General features: G+C 55.0%; 1 protein-coding gene across 2 annotated transcripts in view; it reads left to right on the plus strand.

Annotated features, from left to right (window-relative positions):
- Nucleotides 1–7,381: 7,381 nt before the first annotated feature.
- Nucleotides 7,382–19,107, plus strand: part of STEAP3 (STEAP3 metalloreductase) — a 39,213-nt gene continuing 27,487 nt past the window's right edge. The window contains exon 1 of one of the 2 annotated variants that reach the window (XM_079782976.1): nucleotides 7,382–7,414. The gene's annotated coding sequence lies outside the window, so the exon portion shown is untranslated. Of the gene's footprint in view, nucleotides 7,415–13,212; nucleotides 13,318–19,107 lie in introns of those variants that run through there. The other variant, XM_079782975.1, reaches the window with a different exon arrangement.

A 19,107-nucleotide genomic window follows, 5' to 3' on the forward strand; every position in this document is an offset into this window, starting at 1 on the left:
CAGGCATATGCCCCAACTAGGAATCGAACCAGAAACCTCTGGGTGCATGCGACTATGCTCAAGCAACTGGGCACAGGGCAAAAGTGTCCTTAGTTAGAGAAGAGAGGATTTGGGGGGTTACTAGTTGGCTGTAAACTGTGTGACCCTTTAACTATTTGTGTTTTCCTATTCTGCTTGTCCCGGCAGATTAGCCTGTCTCAAAGTGACCTCTAGCTGGTTGGGTTTTCTCTTCTCCTAAGTCGGGATAGAAGTTCCAAGACACATGCTTCTCCCAACCCCTCCATCCTCTTCTCAAACAAAATCCAGCAGAGGACGTGCCCTGACCTGGCCGTTACCATGAAAGGGTGATGGCCACGCAGGGGAGAGGGTTTGCTGCTGTAGCACACAGCCGTTTCCAAGTCATCTGACTCAAACAATGTGCTGTTTCTAAAAGCAACTTAAGGTCGCTTATAATGGAAAGTTTAACAATAAGGCTAATAGTACACTAGGCACAAAAAGCACAGATCAAAGGAAAATAAAGTAGAATGTAAATACAGTTGACAAGGTGAACACAGTCATGAATATAGGTCTGAGTATCATAGTAGCCATGGTAAAAAGGGAAATAAGATCAGTTATTGGAAAGGAGTAAGCATACTAGTCTTTTATCTTCTCCTTGAAGCTTTGCATAGCAGGCATTGAGTGTTGTGAAGGACAGAGTCATTTACTCCATATTTATAAAAGTTCAGAAACAGCCTGGCCAGATAGCCCAGTTGGTTGGAGCATCATACCTCAAGGTTGTGGGTTCGATCCCCAGTCAGGTCACATACAAGAATCAAACCAATGAATGCATAAGTAAGTGGAATGGCAAATTGATGTTTTTTCTCTCTCTGTAAAATCAATTTAAAAATATTTAAATTCAGAAGCATATTAAACAAGTCTATTTGGCTCACAAGGACCTTTAAGAAAACAAAGGGTACGAACATTATTGAAGTGCGACCCAGTGAGGATGAGTGTGGCCCGGTATCGGCTTTCTGTCTTGGCCTAGGTGTGCAAGGAGTTGGGTGTTTCCTCGATTGCACTGTAGACCAGCATTTCTCAAACTTGCATGTGCGAAGTCACTGGCAGTTCCTGCTAAAATGTGGTTCTGATTCAGGAGGTCTAGGCTGGGCCTAAGGCTTTGCAATTTAAAATCCTCCCAGGCCATCATGTGCACCACACCCGGAGCAAGGGGCTAAGGCCCAGACTTCTGGAGTTGGTGCCTTTGCACTCTCCCCCAGCTGAAAGGCAACGCTAGGCTCCCACACTCACAGGAAGGACCTGCTCCTGGGCTCACTCAATGCTCCCTGGAGGTGCTGGGCCAGCTTCCTACATTCCCATTGGCCAGCGATGGCCTAGTCACAAGCCAAGACACTTGATCTCACACAAAAAGTTATTAAGTACGGTGGACAAAAAAAAAGAGGGGGGGGGGTGATTCTGTAGAAAGTAACCCCAAAGGGTGATCTGATCATACAGGTCATGGTAGGTAAGTCATGCCTTAGGCTTATAACTTCCCTAGTGAAAGGTTATCCTTGTCTTAAGCAAACTCTGCCCATGGTTTGTGCATCTAGTTAACGCACCTTTGAAAAGCTTCTTTTCAGACCCCTCAAGGAAAACCTCCCTCAAGAGAACACCTAATCTTGTTAACTCTCCGGTAATCCAATCCCTGCCTCGCTGCGTCCCATCTTCGGGGAATCTTCCTCAGTTCCAAATGCAGAAGAGCAGCTGCAAGCTGCCCTTCTAGGAAGCATTTTCTCAGTCTGTTCCTATCTTGTTTCCAGGCATATCCTCTGTGTGGCTCAAATGAATTTTTATAAAAATTCTGTGTAGGTGTGGACTTTCTTATACAGACATACCTACTATGTGCCAGGGAGCAAAATAGCCCACCCCCAGGTCTTTACCCACCCTGCCCTTTAGCAGCTGCCTTCAGAACCTTCTCCACACTTGTGCTGACCACAGCTACAGCTCCTCGATTGCACTGTAGACCAGCATTTCTCAGACTTCCATGTGCACACAGTCTCTGGCAATTCCTGTGAAAATGTTGCTTCTAAGATAACATACCTCCGAAATGTCATAGTAATCTTATTTTCCACAGTCCTCAGGGCACAACCTCCCACCAAAACAGGAGACATGGCTCCCCATTCCGCTGAGCTCAGAGAACATTTCCTCTTGGGAGAGTTCATGTTTCAGCCGAGGACCAGACGGAAGGCAGCCTTATGCCAAGCTAGAGTACCAACCTCAGGTGCAGGGAGATTGACGTAGGGGTGGGTACATCTCAGTCTCAAAATAAGGTGCCATGTGAGAACAGAGCCTGTAGCTAAATCCCAGGCCCCAAGCACACCTGTGCCAGCTTGCCTCCCAATCAGTGCCCCTCCCTCACAGGCTATGCCCGTTGCTCACATACCTGAGCTCTGGGAGTTTCTGACATGACTTAACCCACTGAGTCATCAGGGTGGCAGACAACCCTCCATTTGCCCAAATCACCCTCAAGACCCCTTGAATTTGTGGATGAAAAAGGGGCAACATACTGAACCTGACAAGCTTAGGGGAGGCCTGCATGGTGGCCTTACAAGCTCAGAGACCTAAAATAACCACACAGGATGGTCTGAACATAAAAATTCCTAGCTAAAGGAAAGGGGGTGGGGGAGGTAGAAGAGGGTAAAGGGGGATAAATGGTGACGGAAGGGGACTTGACTTTGTGTAGTAACACAATACAATATATAGATGATGTATTACAGAATTGTACACTTGAAGCCTATATAATTTTATTAACCAACTAGAGGCCCAGTGCACAAATTCATGCATGGGTGGGGTCCGGCCAGCCTGGCTCCAATTGTCGGATCAGGGCCAGGCCTGTTGGGAGGAGGAGATGGAGGGAGGTTGGCCGGCCGGCCCAACCCTGATGGATGCATGATCAGGGCCAGCTGGCTGGCTGGAGGGAGGGGCCGAGAGCGATTGGTCGGCCAGCCCCACCCCCGATTAGAGTGGGGAGGCCAATTGGGTATGGGGCTGTCATGGGGAGGGGCTGTTGGCAGTGGGCCAGCCAGCCCTGCCCCCGAATGGGGTGAGGGGGGGCCGATCGGGGGCCAGCAGCCTGGGGGAGATACCATGGGTGGTTGGCTGGCCAGCCCTACCCCTGATCAGAGTAGGGGGGCCCATCAGGGATGGAACTGGCTTGAGGGAGGGGCCGTGGGCCAATCAGGGTGGTGGGGGCCCATCTGGGGTGGGGCCAGCCAGGGGGAGGGGCCACGGGAGGTTGGCCTACCAGCCCCACCCCCGATCGGGCTGGTTTGCTGGCCCCAGTGGGTATCATAGTGACCAGTCGTTCCGGTCATTCCAGCATTCTGGTTGCTGGCTTTTTATATATATAGATGTCACCCCAATAAATTCAATAAAGTTTTTAAAATTAATAAACATTTCTAACTAGAAGCAAGCCATGGCAGGGACACATCCTAGGCCTGTAGCTTCCTTCACAAAGGTCAGTCTTGACCTTAACTGAGCCTGCCTACTGTCTTTTTGCATCTAAGATAACATACCTTTGAAATGTCAGAGTAATCTCCTTTTCCAGACTCCTTAGGGCACAACCTCCTACCAAAACAGGAGACCACAGACTCCTCATTGTTATCTGTTCCCCACATAGCATCTCTATATACTGTGTTACCCAGCCTGTACCCAGCAATGTAGGAGTATGTGTCTCTCTATCTGACTCTTCATCCAATCCCAGCGATTTCCCCCTTTGCTTTCTCCCTCCCCCTAATCAACCAGCGATGGATTTCATGTAATCCCCTGCATCTCCTCCTTTGATTCTAATGTATAAAATAAGCTGTAAAACTGCCATTCTCCAGTGTGTTTTCTGTCTGTAACTGCACAATCAATGGGTCCGTGCTGCCTGTCACTACTTGAGCCAATTAAGCAGAGACAGGGTCAAATCATATATGAGCGTTTATTCCAATACTGTTGGCAGAAGGTTATCCACAAAAATCTGCTCTTCAGCCTCCCATAAGCCAGCTGCTTATATAGGTAGGACAAAGATTACATGGGGAAGTAGGGATTACGGGCATGGGGAAGTAGGCTATGCAGCTGGGGTGGGACCCCATTATTTGGGCAACAAGGTTGTTAATCTTTCCATGATAATAGGCAGTTCTTTTTAAAATATACATACTTTTATTGATTTTCAGAGAGGGAGAGAGAGATAGAAACTTCAGTAATTGGGAGATAATCACTGATTGGTTTCCTCCTGCACACCCCCTACTGGGGATCAAGCCTGCAACCTGGGCATGTGCCCATGACTGAAATTGAACCTGGAATCCTTCAATCCACGGGCAAAAATAGGCAGTTCTTGAATGAGAATGGACCACATTCCCAGGCCCAACGTTGACTCCCAGGTCCTGAGGGTGTACAACTCCCAGCCAGGTTAGAATGTCCTTTTTTTTAATATTAATATTATAGTGAGGGAAATATATATTAAATATATAGTGAGTGGAAGAGAGAGGGAAAGACAGAGAGAAATATTGATGTGAGAGAAACACATCAATTGGCTGTCTCCTACAAGAGCCCCGACCAGGACCCGTTGGGAGGAGCCTGCAACTGAGATACGTGCCCTTGACCAGAATCAAACCCGGCACCCTTGGGTGCAACGCTCTATCCACTGAGCCAAACCAGCTTGAATGTCCTTTCTTTAACCAGCACAAGGCAATCATGGTTAACAAAACATAATTCGTATTTCCCATAACCATAGCTAGTCCCCAGTATTCTATTTTTGCCCCCTAACAAGTCCATTGAGATTTTGCTTCCTGGCAATTTTCGGTTTGGCTCAGATAAACTCATAAAAATTCTCTAAGTTCTTACATGGAGAAATTGCAGCCCCACTCCCTCCTCACATAGGGGAGCAGCTCCCTGTGCCCACGTTTGGAGGCGTCTCCCCACGCTCGGGTGAGAGGAGAGGTGAGCGCAGGTTAGGGTGCTGCCCGTGGCAGGACTGGCTCCCGTGGCCTGGCTCCCAGCCAGCGCTGTCAGAGTACATCAGGGCACACTGCTTTTCCTGGCCATCACGCTTTAATAGTCAGTTAGAATATTTATTTTGTAAAATGGATGTGCGGCCTATAAATGTTGCATCAATCCGAGAAGCTGAGAGGGAACAACAGCCCTCTTCTCTCTGGCCCAAGTAGGACGTGACCCTAGATTCTCATCCCGGATGCTCCTGTCCTCTTAACCAAAAGGCTACCCTCCTGTTTAGGAGACGGGAAATCTCAGGAGGTGGCAGCCACAGGCTCCCTAAAGAGAATACCCAGCATGCATCAGAGGTACTAGTACACTGGGCACTCCTCAGTCCCCAGCACCCTACCAGCTCTGGGGCAGGCAGGGGAGGGAGGAGGCCAGAGGTGGGCAAGAGCCATGGGGGAGCTTCCCAGAGATGCTGAAGGAGGTGAAGAAGGGTGAGACTGGGAGTGCATTCATTCAACAACTATTTGCTGACCACCTACTTATGTGCCAGGCACTGGGAACGCAAAAGTAAATGAGACAGAAAAACCGCCTGCCCTGCGAGAGCTCACGTTCTGTGAGAGAAACACTTCCTGTGCCTGGTGTGGTTGCCCACCTGGACCTGCCAGTTAAGAATTTACCACCAGATCACTTGTGAGGTTACTGTTCTCACAGCCTCTGCCAGTTCATCTTTCAGATCTCTCTCTAGCTCCCGGGAGCCCCACAAAGATGCCTACCAGATCTCTTGGGAGGAATGCTGGATAGATTCAGGGATCCTTCCAAAAATGCTGGGAGACTTTAGCACTCGGTTTTCCAAGTTCCATGTCCTGTGCCACCCATTGTAGTTGCAGGAAGGATGCTCAGAGACCCCCGTCAGCTAGAGCCAGTATTTGGAGAGCACCTACTCTGTGCAGGGCCCCATGCTAGGGGCACCAAGGGGGGCGAGAAACTGGTTTCTGTCTTCTTAAACTTGACAACTCATTGCAGAGGCAACTCACCAGCCAAAGGCAGGGACCAGGCGATGGGCGCCCGTGTCCCCAGCCTTGGGACTTTGTGTGGCACTGCAGGGCTCCCTAAGTGTTGGCTGGATAAAGGACCTATAAGACAGAGGGCGATGCCCTGGGGCAGGGTCGGGCAGGAGGGTTCCGGAAGAAGACAGGAGAGGACCTGGGCCCTGGGGCCAGGCCGAAGAGAGGGCTGGGAAGGGGGTTATTTTAAACAGGAGAAAACCCATGGAGGCGGGAAAGCACTAGGTGTTCACGGGTGGGTCTTGGTGGGGAACAGGGAGGGGGAGGAGAGGCCCCTCACAGCAGCATTCCCGCCACGGGGCTGTGAGAACTCTGCCGCTTCTTCTTCGCACTGTGCTCTCTGAGGCCCAGCCGGCTGCCTCTGCCTGGGGGTTCAGATAACCCCTGTTAGGGCTTATCTCTCCAGCACAGGTTTGCTTCCTGGAGTACTTTGAAGGTCTTTACAGGGGCTGGTGGACTATGCCCCCAGCAATATTCCAGAGAGAGTCCCGGGGATCAGATAACACGTGAGCCTCCCTGAGGAGTGGCCTTGTGCCCAACTTCTCCCTCCGAGCCGAGCCGAGCCCTGTTCTCTCGGGGAGAGGAAGAGCTGCCAGTAGGACCCGGTGTGAGGTCCTGAGTGAGATGGGCATCCGATGAAGGCGCAAACCTCTAGGGAGCGCCCACGAGATGCCCCCCTCGTGCCTGTTGTGCTGCCTTCAGCATGGGGACGGAGGGAGGCCGGGGAGGGAGGTGTTTGGGGTCCCCGGAGTCCAGACCGAGGCAAGCTGCCAAGTGCCCCGCAGCTCCGGAGGCCCAAGCACCTGGACACCCGGCCGGGGACTATTGGCCCTAAGGGTGGCCAAGGGACAGAGATGGGGCAGGACCGCCAAGGCCGGAGCGCAGGCTTGGCGAGGAGCCTCTGCTGCTTCCAGCGCAGAAGGACGCAGGGCCAACCGGGCACGTGGCTCTCCCCCCTGTGCCACCGCCAAAAGCCGCTGGGAACTAGCGTGGATTCGAGTGTCCCCCCGCCCCCCCCCCCCCCCCGAGTAAGGGGGCGGCCTCAGAAGTCACGGCCTCCACGACCCCCTCGTGCTGGTCAACAGGCGGTTCCGGAGTTCTGCACACTTTACGGGGGAGCGACGGGGCAAATCGGGAAGCCGAGGGACGGCCCCGAACACTGGGCGAGGGGGGAGGGTCCCAGGTGGCCGCCGCCGCCGGGGCAGCGCAGCGGGCAGCGCGGACAGCGGACCGGCATTCCCGTCCCCGCACCTGGGAGGTGGCCGAGCCGGATAAGCGGCAGCCACGGGCGGGCGGGCGGGCGGGGCGCGGGGCCAGAGGAGGAGCCTGGGCCGGGCCACCGCCTCCGTCGCGGATCCTTCAGCGGCTGCTGGGAGCAGCGGGCCGGAGAGGTGAGTGACCCGTCCCCCAGACGGTCCCCGGGCCGTGGGTTGCGCCCTGGCCGGAGCCCGCGACCCGGCGCTGCCCCTTTGCCCCCCTGTGCCATGGCCGCGCGGAGGCCGGCGGCGCCCCAAGTGCGCAGGCGACTGCGGCCGCCGGGACCCAGCACGTCCCGGTGCCCACGCCGCGCGCCCTGCTTCCTCCGAGCCCCGAGCCGCGTGCGCCGCGGGGGTGGCAGGGCTGGGGGGCTGGCGGGGCGACCCGCCGAGGTGACCGGTCCCTGCTCCCGCGGTGTGTCGCCGGCCTCAGGGAGGGCCGGGGCCGGGGCCGGGGCCGGGGCAGTGGGCTGGGGGCCGGGGGCCGGGCTTCCCCGGCTGCTCCCTGGCCGGGGAGGCAGCGGTCCGAGGCGCCGACCTCGGTGGGAAGGAGGCGGGGGCACTTGGCTAGCCCTTCCCTCTCCCGTGCATTTCCCTGACATTGGGGTGGGCTGCCGGAGGCGTGGCTGGAACTTGGGGCACTCCTGAAGGGAAGGCACTTGTGCGTGTGCGAAGCTAACACAGGGGTCGGCGAAAGCAGGTCTGCCGGTGTAATACAAACAGTACAATAACAAATAATACAAAGTAAACTTTCGGGTATTCACAACTGTAAGCCTACCTTTGCCCACCCCGAATGTTGTTCATGGGGCAATAGGAGTGATCAGAGCCTGGCGGAGGGCACTGAGAGGCCAGGCCACCTCCAGGACAGGCTCCAGAAGTGGGATGTGAGAGCCCCTTTCACGGCCAGCGTGGTTCAGGGTTCCGGTTCAGGGTTCGGGTTCTGGAGAAGGCCGCACACAAATGAAAAGAGACTAGAAAATGTATTAATTTGGCGATATTGGGGGCCAGGCGGGGGCCCACCTCTAGTGGGAGGACTACTCTAGGCTCTGACCTTGCTATCCCTTTTATTGAGACTATGGGGTACACCCATAGCCCTTAGGTAATTCCAGTAACAGGCAGATTATCTGATCAGTAAGGATTTACTGATCAGATAATCTGTAAGGATTGTTAAAAGTACAGACGCTTAGCCTGGCCAGTATTGCTCAATGGTTGGGCATCAACCTGTGAACCAGGAGGTCACGGTTCAATTCCTGGTCAGGGCATATGCCCAGGTTGTGGGCTCGATCCCCAGTGTGGGGCATGCAGGAGGCAGCCAATCAATGATTCTCTCTCATCATTGATGTTCCTATCTCTCTCTCCCTCTCCCTTCCTCTCTGAAATCAATAAAAACATCTTTAAAAAAATACAGATGCCTGGTCCCACCCCAGCCAAGGGAATCCCAATCAGCAGGGTGCACCCCCAGCCCCACCCCCAGCCAAAGTCACCCAGGGGCTGGCATGAAGCATGTGCTTAGTCAGTGTCTGATGGATGAGTGGACTTAGTGGGGCGGGGGGCGCCACTGATAGAGAAGGTTTCCTGAAGGAGGACTCCAATGGTGGGCCCTGGCCTCAGAGCCATGAGTGCTGGGCTCCCTGGGCCTGGCCTGGTCCCACTGGGACCACGTCTCCAGCCTGGAGATGCCAAACGTGGATTCCTCTCCTGTCCATGCTAGCCGTCCTCGCCCCATTGCTCTTCCCTCCTGGGATTTATCAGTTATGGGCAGGGCTCTGGGTAGTTAACAAGTGAAAGTGAATGACTAAAGTCCACCGCTGCGCGCCTCACCTCCGTGGTAGAGGGGTGAAGCGGCTGAGCTGACTGTAGGGAAGGGCTCCTGGCTTTGGGATCAGATGGACCCAAGTCTGAATCCCCACAGCTCTGCCTTGTGATGACCTTGGCAGTCCTCAGCTCTGAACTTGTTTCTTCATCTGTAAAACCTTGCTAAAGGCTTTGCACCTGATATTCCTATAAATAGGGTACAATATTGCCTTCCTGGGGGGTTAATTATGTGAAGGGCAATGAGTTTAGGAGTGCACTATCAGATACTTCCCCCTTCCTCCCTCCCCCTCCCAGGGGACCTTCCAGACTCATCACTGTCCTAGTCTGAACCCCTCAGTTCACTAGAGAAGGTAACTAAGGCCCAGAGAATGGCCTCCATTGCCCCCTTCTCTGTCGCAGAGCTGGCCTCAGGCCCAGCCCCAGGACTCCCCGTTCAGTGTCCTGGCCTAGGCTCCCACACTGGGAGAAGCCTGCCTCCTCCTCATAGAACCTCAGCAGGTGGGTGGTGTTCAGGTGGGCTGGGGTAGCGGAACAGGCTGTGCAGTAACGTCCAGGCTCCCTGGGCCCCACCTGAGGCCGGATCCACCTTTTCTGCCCTCCCCACCGAGCACAGCGGCCGGGTCTTCCTGGGCGGGGCAGGCTGAGCCACGTAGGTTGAGCACTCGATGAAATTGCTTTCCAGCATCTGCACCAGGGATGGGCCGCGATTTAAAACAGAGACACTTGCCAGTTTAAGTAGTTTTAAGAGCCTAAGGCCAAGCTGGCTCTTTTCCTCCCTCTCGGGGTTTGGAGAGGTGAGTGCCTCTTTTTCCCCCACACACTCTGCCCTCGCCAACCCCGTCCAGGAGGATGCGAGCCAGGATTCAAAACCAGAGACAGTGGTTCTCAAAGGTTCAGCGACAGAAGTCGCACTTCCTGCTACAGCAGGGCCCACCTCATGTCCAACTTGACCTCCTCCCAATCTGAGGCCTCTGCATGTCAGCCCTTCACACCCTCGCCATGCGCCCTCCTGCGGGAGCCACGGAACCACTTCCATCACGCCTGAAGTGACAAATCTCCATCATCACTCAACACTCAGCTTCCCACGTGCCAGGCCCTGGGCCAAGCATGCTGTATGTGTGAGCACATTCGAATCTTCCCATTCTTAAGACATAGATAATGTTCTCCCAACTATTTAACTCTCCCGAGAACACACGGAACTCCAATCCATTCTTTAGACCCCAAACTTTCGACTCCTAACCACTAACTATATATCCTTGTCCAAGTTCTGTCTCATCATTTATTCATTCAACAAACGTCTCCTGAGCCCCAAGAGCTGGCTGAGTCCCACTTCTGGCGGGATGAGTGTCGGTTGTCATTTATGACCCTGTGAAAAACCCACTCCCCCCACTTTTTTCTAAATACAAGTGAGGGAACTGTATTTCCCAGGTCCCCAGCTGATGCGAGCCAGGATTCACAACTAGAGACAGCTCCCTGCTGAGCTGGAGCTATTGACCCCCGCCTGCTCTCAGGGCTCCATCGGTGACGGGTGATTTATGCGAGACCGTGAATTCCTGAATTGTCACTTCAACCCAGGGCTCAACTCTTCCCAATCAGCCTGTCCTCATAAATCACCATTGTCACCTGGCAGAACATGCAACAGGTGACACTAATTGTCCTGCAATCACGCAGCGGCTTATTCTCGTCTCCCTTTTCCGCTTCATGAGAGCCAGGTGGGATCTAAGCAAACAGCGCATTTCTTAAGCCTCCTGGCGCTATCAGATCAGGAGATTAAACTAAAAAATGGCCCCAAGATTATAAAGTCGGTCACAGGTGAATGTAATGTGGGGACAGGCGAATGTGCCCGCTAAGCTTCCCGGGTGGAGTGGACGCCCAGTTTCTGTGTAGACAGCAGGTCCCAAAGATGGTGTGCTGGCGTCTAATGGAGTGACCCTTCCTGTTGCCATAGCACCCGATGTGTGTGGTGGCCGAGGGCCTGTACCGAGGCTTTCTGGATGACCCGGCCGGCAATGGGTCAGTCGTTGTGCATTGGACGCCCCGAGTGGGGTGGGGGTCCGTCACCATTTCCAGCAAATCAACCTCAGCCTGGGCGGGGCTGAGCAGCGCAGGAGGCGAGACCCGGCCCTCTGTGCTGGTCCATGGAGATGGCTCCGGAACGGCCAAAATGTGTGGCACCTGGCACTGGAAGGGAAGGAACAGGACAGTGCCAGCCGGGGCAGCCGGGATGGTGAGGGGCGTTGGGGTGCTTCCCCCGCCCTCTGGCCTCCCAGGATTGGGAGGTTGGAGGCCTGAGCACGCTCTGCTCTTATGAGTTCTGGCATAGCTGCTTTCTCTCCTCCCATAGCTTCTACAGCTCTTCTTGAACATTCTGATCTGGCCTGGCTGTCTATGGGAGGGGAATGGGGTTCCCAGGATTGGGGGGAGCTCAGGGCACAGCTAAAGGCTCAGTGAGAACCCCAGGGACAGATCGCAGCTGACCAGGATGACCCCAGGAACTGGGGGGATGTTCTCGGAGCTCCTGCCCCCAACCTGGAGGGTTTGCTTTCAGAGGAAGTGTGGCCCCTGACAGGACGGTTCTCCAAGGGGCTCAGACCCCCCGAGCTTTGATAGGAGCAGAGTGTCCGTGTTCACTGCCTGAGCCTGTGGGCCCAGCGGGCATCGACAGACCCCCAGTGAGCAGAGCGCGCGGTGCGGGACTGTGCAGACAGGTGTGGCGGGCAGACAGGTCCCTGCGCTCCTGGAGCTTAGAGTCTAATTGGCAAGCTGAAATGTGAGCATGCTCAGAGCAGTGCGCAGCAACTGCGAAAACAAGAGGGTTCTAAGGTGTGGCTTTGGGGGCTTTCAAGTTCCCTGTTTTACTTAATCATCCGGACAGAGAAGGAGTAACCTGCCCAAGTCTCAGGGCTGGTACATGGCCGAACCCGAATTCATACCCAGGTCTGTCCCACTAGATCCACCAGTGAACACAGCTGCTCCTCTGACTTCAGGCCTGGAGCACCGTGTGGGCGGTGGGGCTGGGAAGTGCCTGCCTGCCCAAGGCCCTTCAGGGCAGGGGCATTTGGATGGCCGGGAGGATGCCCAGATGTCCGGCGGAGGTAGCAGCGTTGGCAGAAGTGGGGAGCGGCAGGGACCGGAGGAGAGAGTGGAAGATGAGCTAAGGCGGCATCAGTCTGCACGTAGGACAGCGCTGGACTCCGAGCTGGACTCCAGTAGTTGTGCACTGGACGCACCGAGTGGGGTGGGGGATTAAGCATCTCGGCCCACAGGAGGCTTCTGTCCAGCAGAAGAGCGACCCTGGCCACAGCAGTCAACCATGCGGGCCCTGTTCTGTGAATGACAGAGTAAACCCGTCTGAGCCTGTGGTGTATATTCCGGTTATCAAATGCCCAAGGTTACTCAGAGCTACAATTTTCCAAGATCACCAGTTTTCAAACAAGTTGAAAACAATCGAATACTTGTCCTAGGACTGAAGTTGGCATAATTTGCGTTAATGATAGAGAAGCCTCCAAACCGCTGGCCTCCCTGTGCTGTGGGCGCGGCCTCCAGTCCAGTGGGAAAGCCCTCAGCAGCAGGCAGGCGCCCCAGCCCGCGCTGCCCCGGGACAGTGCTGGCCTGTCTGTCTCTCCCCACCATCGCGGTGACCAGCAAGGAAAGACGGCCAGGAAGCCTTTGTTGGCACAAAAATGTGGAGAGAATTATCACTAAGCCTGTGACAGCCACAGTGATTGCAATAAATTACCTCCTCAGCAATTTATAAATTGCCGCTTTCTATAGCCATTATGTTTGGCTTTGTATCCCAAAGTATAAAAGCACTCTCTCTCTCTCTCTCTCTCTCTCTCTCTCTCTCTCTCTCTCTCTCTCTCTCTCTCCCCCCCCCCCCCCCCTCTACCCGCCTCTTACACACACACTGTGGTGAGGCAGTCTGCCCTGCTTGGAGGACATTTATTCATTTTACGTGTCCTGGGTTCTGCTGGCTCTCCTTCTTTAGTTCCTGGAGCAAACAGACTGAGTCTGAGCCCTTACTTATCATCAGTGAGGTTTCCTCCCCGAACAGGAAGTGTGGGGCCAGAAGGCTGTGCAGTGCCCTCTGTAACCCATCATCAGTGACCGCTCCTGCGCCAGCCTGTGGTCGGGAGCCGGAGTGCAGGCCGAGGGGCAGCCGCCCGCTGTCCCAGCCCCTGGGAGGTCCCTCGCCTTCCAAACAAGAGTCAGGCTGCCCACAGGTGAGAGGGAGACCCGGCAAGAAGGGGGGCCTGGGTCACAGTGGAGTTGTCAGGACTGGTGCTTCAGACCCTCGTCGCCAGATGTGGTGCCAGCCTGTGGTGGGTAAGTGGATGAGGGCAGGTCCCAGACGGCCCCCTGGGAGTGTGCAGCCCCTTCCCACCTGCCCCACCAGCCCCTGGCCTGCTCGCTGTTCCCTGTCATCTCGGGGTCCCCAGGCCCTGAGCTGCACGGCTCAATTCAGGCGCCGCAGATTGGCGACTGGCAGCATAGAGGGGAATATAATGAAGTTCTTGCCAATATAAAATGGGAAATATCATCTAAACCTTAAGCCAGGAGCCTTGTTAAAGTGAAGGGCTCAGGATTTATCACACAGCGCCTTCGGTGAGGGAGAGCCATGTGGGGTCCGGCGTGTTAGAGAAAAAGTCGTTAATGCCTCTGATGCATTTCTGTGGAGACAGACCCACTGGGAATTGTAAATGTTATTTATTGGTAACCATTTCCGGGTGGTTTATCACAGAACTGCTGCTGTAAGTAATCGAACCGGATTTTTCTAGAATGATTAGAAAATCTAGATGTTTGTAAAAAGCCCTATAAGTTATGCACGCACTTCTATTTTGCAAAGCGGTGTAGTAATGAACTGCCCTTTTCTGTTAGACCAAATTTGCACGTGTGTGCATTGTGTGGGGTTTGGCTTATATGTGTGTGTTTGTGTGTGTGCTGAGCTTTTTGTATTCGCTTTTGTAGAAACTTCTCTGCCTTCCTTTTAAAAATATAATGATTTTTTTATGATGTCTAAGTAACAATTCCAGGCAGTATTACAAGAAATATAACAGGAAGATGTTTGTGAGAGTCCATCAGAAAGGGACCAAGCCCACAGAGAAGGTAGAAATGCACCAATTAAGATGTGTGTGGCTCTAATCCCGCTTTTAAGCCCCAATTCGAGACCAGCATCTTCCACCCTGTCTCCCCTCGGGTCAGCTGTGGGGCCCGGGTGGGAGGCGGACTCAGGTGGAGCCTCCTTTATGCCTCCTGGACCCCTTGGCCTAAGAGGGAGGGGGAGGGCCTGGGGCCCTGCGGCCATGGTCTGGAGTCCAGGATAGAGGGTGGATTTGCAGAGACAGCCTGAGAATGAGGGGCTAAAAAGTATGGGTTCAGGCAGCTCAGCAAGGCGGAGGGATGGCCAGGAGGAAGGGAGCAGACCCGTGGGGACCAGCTGACGGCTATTGCTCATGCCACAGCAATGAGCCGCCCGCCCTCACCACCCTGCAGGAAGCTTGGATGCAGGGACTGGATGGGACCAGGGCAAGAGCCAACTTTGGGGCCTTAAAGAAGTCCTAACTGGGCCTCAATTCTCTCATCTGCAACGCGGAAGTCATGAGAGCTTTTACACGTCAAAGCCAGAGCCGGGATCGTTCCCTGTGGACCTCGCCTCACAAAACCTTATCCTCTGTGACTCCTGAATTCTGCCCCCGTGCCCCGTGCCGGACACTTGCTGGCTGCCGGGCTGTGACTCGCCCGCTGCCTCGCTGCAGGGGCGGTGACTTCAGAGCCGGGGAAGCCCAGGGTTTCTACAGGGAAGGGGAACTCGGGACTTCCCTGAAAGCAGCTTCTATTTGCACAGCAAAGGCCCGCTTTTTGCTTAGATTATTTCAGATCCATAAAATGGGGAGGATTTACAGCAGCTCTTAGTCATTTCACCTGGCTGGGAAATGTGAATTACTACATGGAAGGGTATGAATGTTAATATTAACGTTAGCATGTGGGAAGGAGTAATGGAGATTAGGGGGGAGGGGCCTCTAAGGGAAAGGGACGGGGAGAGGGATTAATCCTGCCGCGAGGAGGTGAGAGCTTCGCCGAGGTGGCCTTTCCGCTCCACCTAGGCTGCCATCAGTTGGAGGAAGGGACTTGACCGAGAAAAAAAATTAGGGCTGTGACCGAAGCAGGGGAGAGCCTGATGCTTGGGTGTGGTGGCCACTGAGGGGCCAGGCAGGACTCGGGTGGGAAAGGCCAAGGAGGCCATCTGCCAGTGGCCACAGCTGGGCCTCGCCCGCCCCCGGACACCCTGCCGGATGGAGACTGGGCAGACTCCTCCGCATGGCTGCTACCTGCCCCCCATCTCAGAAGCCCGCGGGCCGGGGAGCCACTGACCCAGCATTCCTGCAGCCTCCTTCCCTGGACGCCCGGGTACCCACGTACCCAGCTACCGCTGACATGCCTCACGTGTGTGTTTGGCTTTCCACTCTGCCAGAGCTGCGTGAGTCCATTGTGTTGTCTGTTTATTTGCAGCGTTTAAGTACATATGGGCATTATTTGTCTTCCGTGTTATTAAGTCTATCAAACAGGAAGTGCCTGGCCAGGTCCAACTAAATTGCCGGGCTGCGGTAGGGATTAGAAACTCGCAGTATTTAGTCACCACTGGGTACGGGAGGGCCCCCGCCAGCTTCTGGGGAGAAGGCCCGCGCACAGCACACTGCCCTCAGCCCGTCCAGCAGCGAAGTCCTTCAAGCTACAAACAGTGATTGGGCACCACTTGGTGCCAGGCCCAGGCCGGTTGCTAGAGACACAGAAGTAAGAAGTGACCCCTAGTTCGGTGGGTGACAGACAAGTGAGCCAGTGTGTATCGCCAATGGTAACGTGACAGTGCAGCGTGAGTCCACGGAGGAAGCCAGGAGGCACTCCCGGGGACTCCTGCAGAAGTCAGTCGTGCGTGGGGCTGGCACACGGTAGGGCTGGTCCCCGGGGACTCCTGCAGGAGTCCAGAGGCCACTAAGCATCAGCGGGGACCTCCCTCCGCCTCAGAGGCTTCCTGGAAGAGGTGGCCCATCCGCTGGGCAAAGCAGGGCAGCATGCATCCCCAAGCCTGGAGTCAGACCACGTGAGGCAGCTGAGCTCCTTGGCGGAAGCCCCTGGAGCTGCCCCCGTGTGGCTTGGCTGCCTCTGCCCCTTTCCCTGCACCCACCCCTCCCCTGCAGGGAGCAGAGCTTCTAGCCCTGATTCTGAAAACCTACACCATGGCTAGGGGAGCGGGTGGGGCAGCCACAGCCCACAGAACCTATCTGGCCCCAGGGTTTGCGGCTCCAAGAGTCCCTGGAAAGCAAGAAGCCACCCACCCAGGCGCTGAGGCTGCAGCTTCAGCTGCTCCCGCCTGGCTGCATTAACCAGCCCAGAAGGAGCGGCTGCCACCCCCCATGCCAGCTCCCTGACCTCACTGGGTGGAGGTCAGCTGCTCCGCACTGGCTGGCACAGCGCTGGGTGTGCCATCAATGAAGCGCTTCAATCCTTGCTGCAGTGTGTCTCCAGCCTTTGCCCTAGTGCCTTGCTCCATGCGGGGTACACAGTAGGTCTACAGGGAATAACGAATGAGGAAACATTTCAGATGAGGATTACAGGACCAACTATTGCCTAAAACCGCACAGCCCCAGAGGTAAAGGGATTACAGTGTAAATGGTGCCCCTGGGTTGTGCAGCATGGGGACCATGGGCCTAAAGCATCTTCACTGCCTGGAGCTCCTGGCCTTGGTGCTGACCACTGGGCCTTCCTCCCTCCCTTTCCCAGCCAGCACTGGCCTCCCTCCTGCCTCTGCTGGCAGTGGCTGGTGATGACGTGTCCAGTGAGCAGCTCTTCCAGGCCCCGCCGTCAGTAGTGAGAGAGTCCTGCTTGTAGAGAAGGCCATCTGAATTCTTGGTCATCTGGGAAACTCAGTCTTCGGTGAAGATCTCCCTAGTTGGGGTGTAGGGGTCCTCAGGATCTATGATGTCTCCTCGTACCGCTCCTCTGTTCTCCCTCAGCCCGCAGTGGGCCTGACGACCCGTGCACAGGAGGGGAGGGGGCTATGGGAGCGTCCCTGTGGCGTTGGCCTCATTGGCTCAGCGACTAGGCTTCCATGGTCCTGCCTGCCTTCTCCTCACCACAGAGACCCAGCTCTGACCCTCAAGGCCTAGAGGAGCACGGGGGGAGAGCACTGCTGCCGGGCCTGGGGGTCAGGAGGGCTTCAGGAGGAGCCCGAGTGTGAGGACCCAGAAAAAGGTCAATGTGGAGTGGTTCTTGCAAGTGATTTCCTTCATTCACGCCTTGCACAGACCTTCATTGAGCTTCTACTGCAGTGGTTTTCAGAGAGTGGTCCTGGGACCAGCAGCACCAGAGATTCTGGGGCTGAAGCCCAGCAACACATTTTAACAAGCCCTCCCGGTGGCTCCAGTGAGGCTCAAGTTTGACCTCACGCGTGCCAGACCCTGGGCCAAGTGCGGGGGGTGCCAAGTGAGTTTGACTCCATCCCTCCCTGGTGGAGCTTGGAGTCCAGGGAGGAGGCAGACGGGAAAGAATGAAATACTGTCAGCAGGAAAGGGGTTGCTCTCAAAGGGGTGGAGGCAGACCCAGGAGCTGGGGTCCTGGCAGGGATGGGGGCCTGGAGACCCTCCTGGCATGAAGGCCGTCTTGGCAAGGAGCCTGATGTTGGGACCAGCTGCCCCTAGAGGGCTCATGGGGCCCACGGCCTAACCCCAAAGCACCCTGGTGCTCTGCCCCTGACCGCTAGCCCTTCCCTTTCCACTCCCTGAGTCGCAAATGGCAGCAAGTCAATTTCTTCAATTGTCCTGGTGGGAAATGTGTGCGAACCTCCAGGCCATTACCTCAGCGCACATTTTTAGAAAATTTTAGAGCCAGTTTTTCCATTCAGCAGGGAACATCATGTATTGATTTAGGAGCATCTATTTCTGCTTTACACAGACAAGAGGTTTTTAAAAATGCCAGATAGAGAGGAACAAAATGAAAATGAGTGAACTTAATAGGCTCAGACCGTGGCACTTGGCGTATCTCATATAATCATGACTATAGCTCATTACTGCAACAGCACTCTCTTGTACAGATGAGGAAACCGAGGCTCAGAGGGGGTAACGTGACTTGGTGAGGCCAGCGGCTCTTAAGTGTGGGCTGCACTTCGACCCGCTGCCTCCCAGCCTGTGTTTTGCTGGTCTGTTTTGCTGTTTCCAAAGGCACCTGCAGTGGAGTAAATCCAGCACATCCCGCGTTTCCTGGGCCCACACTCTGTGGCTGCGTTGTGGGAGCCGGCTGGCTCTCAGGGGCTGATTCTCTGTCTAATTAAAGAGGGGATGAGTTGGGTGGGGAAAGGGGAGTGACTCGGACCTAAGGCCCCCCCTAGCAGCTTTGCAGCTGTGTGCCTTGTAAACCCTCAGCCACTTGGGTAATTGGCAAATGATACCTCCCCCCACCCTCTTACCAGATCGCATCTGCCTTGTTGGCTGACCCACCCCGGGAGCTGGGTGGGTTGGCCTCAGACCTCAGCACCCTTCTCTGCCAGCTGCCCCATGTGGCCAGGAATGGCTATCTGCTGCGTGAGGTGAAGTACAGAGAAGTAGCTGTGTGAGCAAAAGCTGCAGGGCCCATTCAGAAGCTGAGAGGCCTGCTTAGCCTATTGTACCACCGCCCCTACAACAACAGTTAATGGTGTTGATTATGTGAAGGTCATGGGGCTTAGAAGCCTCAAATATGTGGAAAACAGCTAGGAAATAACTTTGGAAGATCATAGAACCACCAACATGAATGTCCAAAATCCACACATTAAGCTCGTGAAGAGTCCTGAAGCTCTCACTCAAACTATGTTCGGGGGATCATGAATATGCTACTAGGAATGCTGATGTTCACATTTTTGTGTGGAAATATGTTTTCATTTCTCTTGGGTATATACCTGGGACCGGAATTGCTGGGCCACATAGAAACTCTGTTTAACCCTTGAGGCACCGCCAGACTCTTTTCCACAGTTGCTGCACCAT

The sequence above is a fragment of the Cnephaeus nilssonii genome (assembly GCF_951640355.1).
Source record: "Cnephaeus nilssonii genome assembly, chromosome: 10".
NCBI classification, from domain to species: Eukaryota; Metazoa; Chordata; class Mammalia; order Chiroptera; family Vespertilionidae; genus Cnephaeus; species Cnephaeus nilssonii.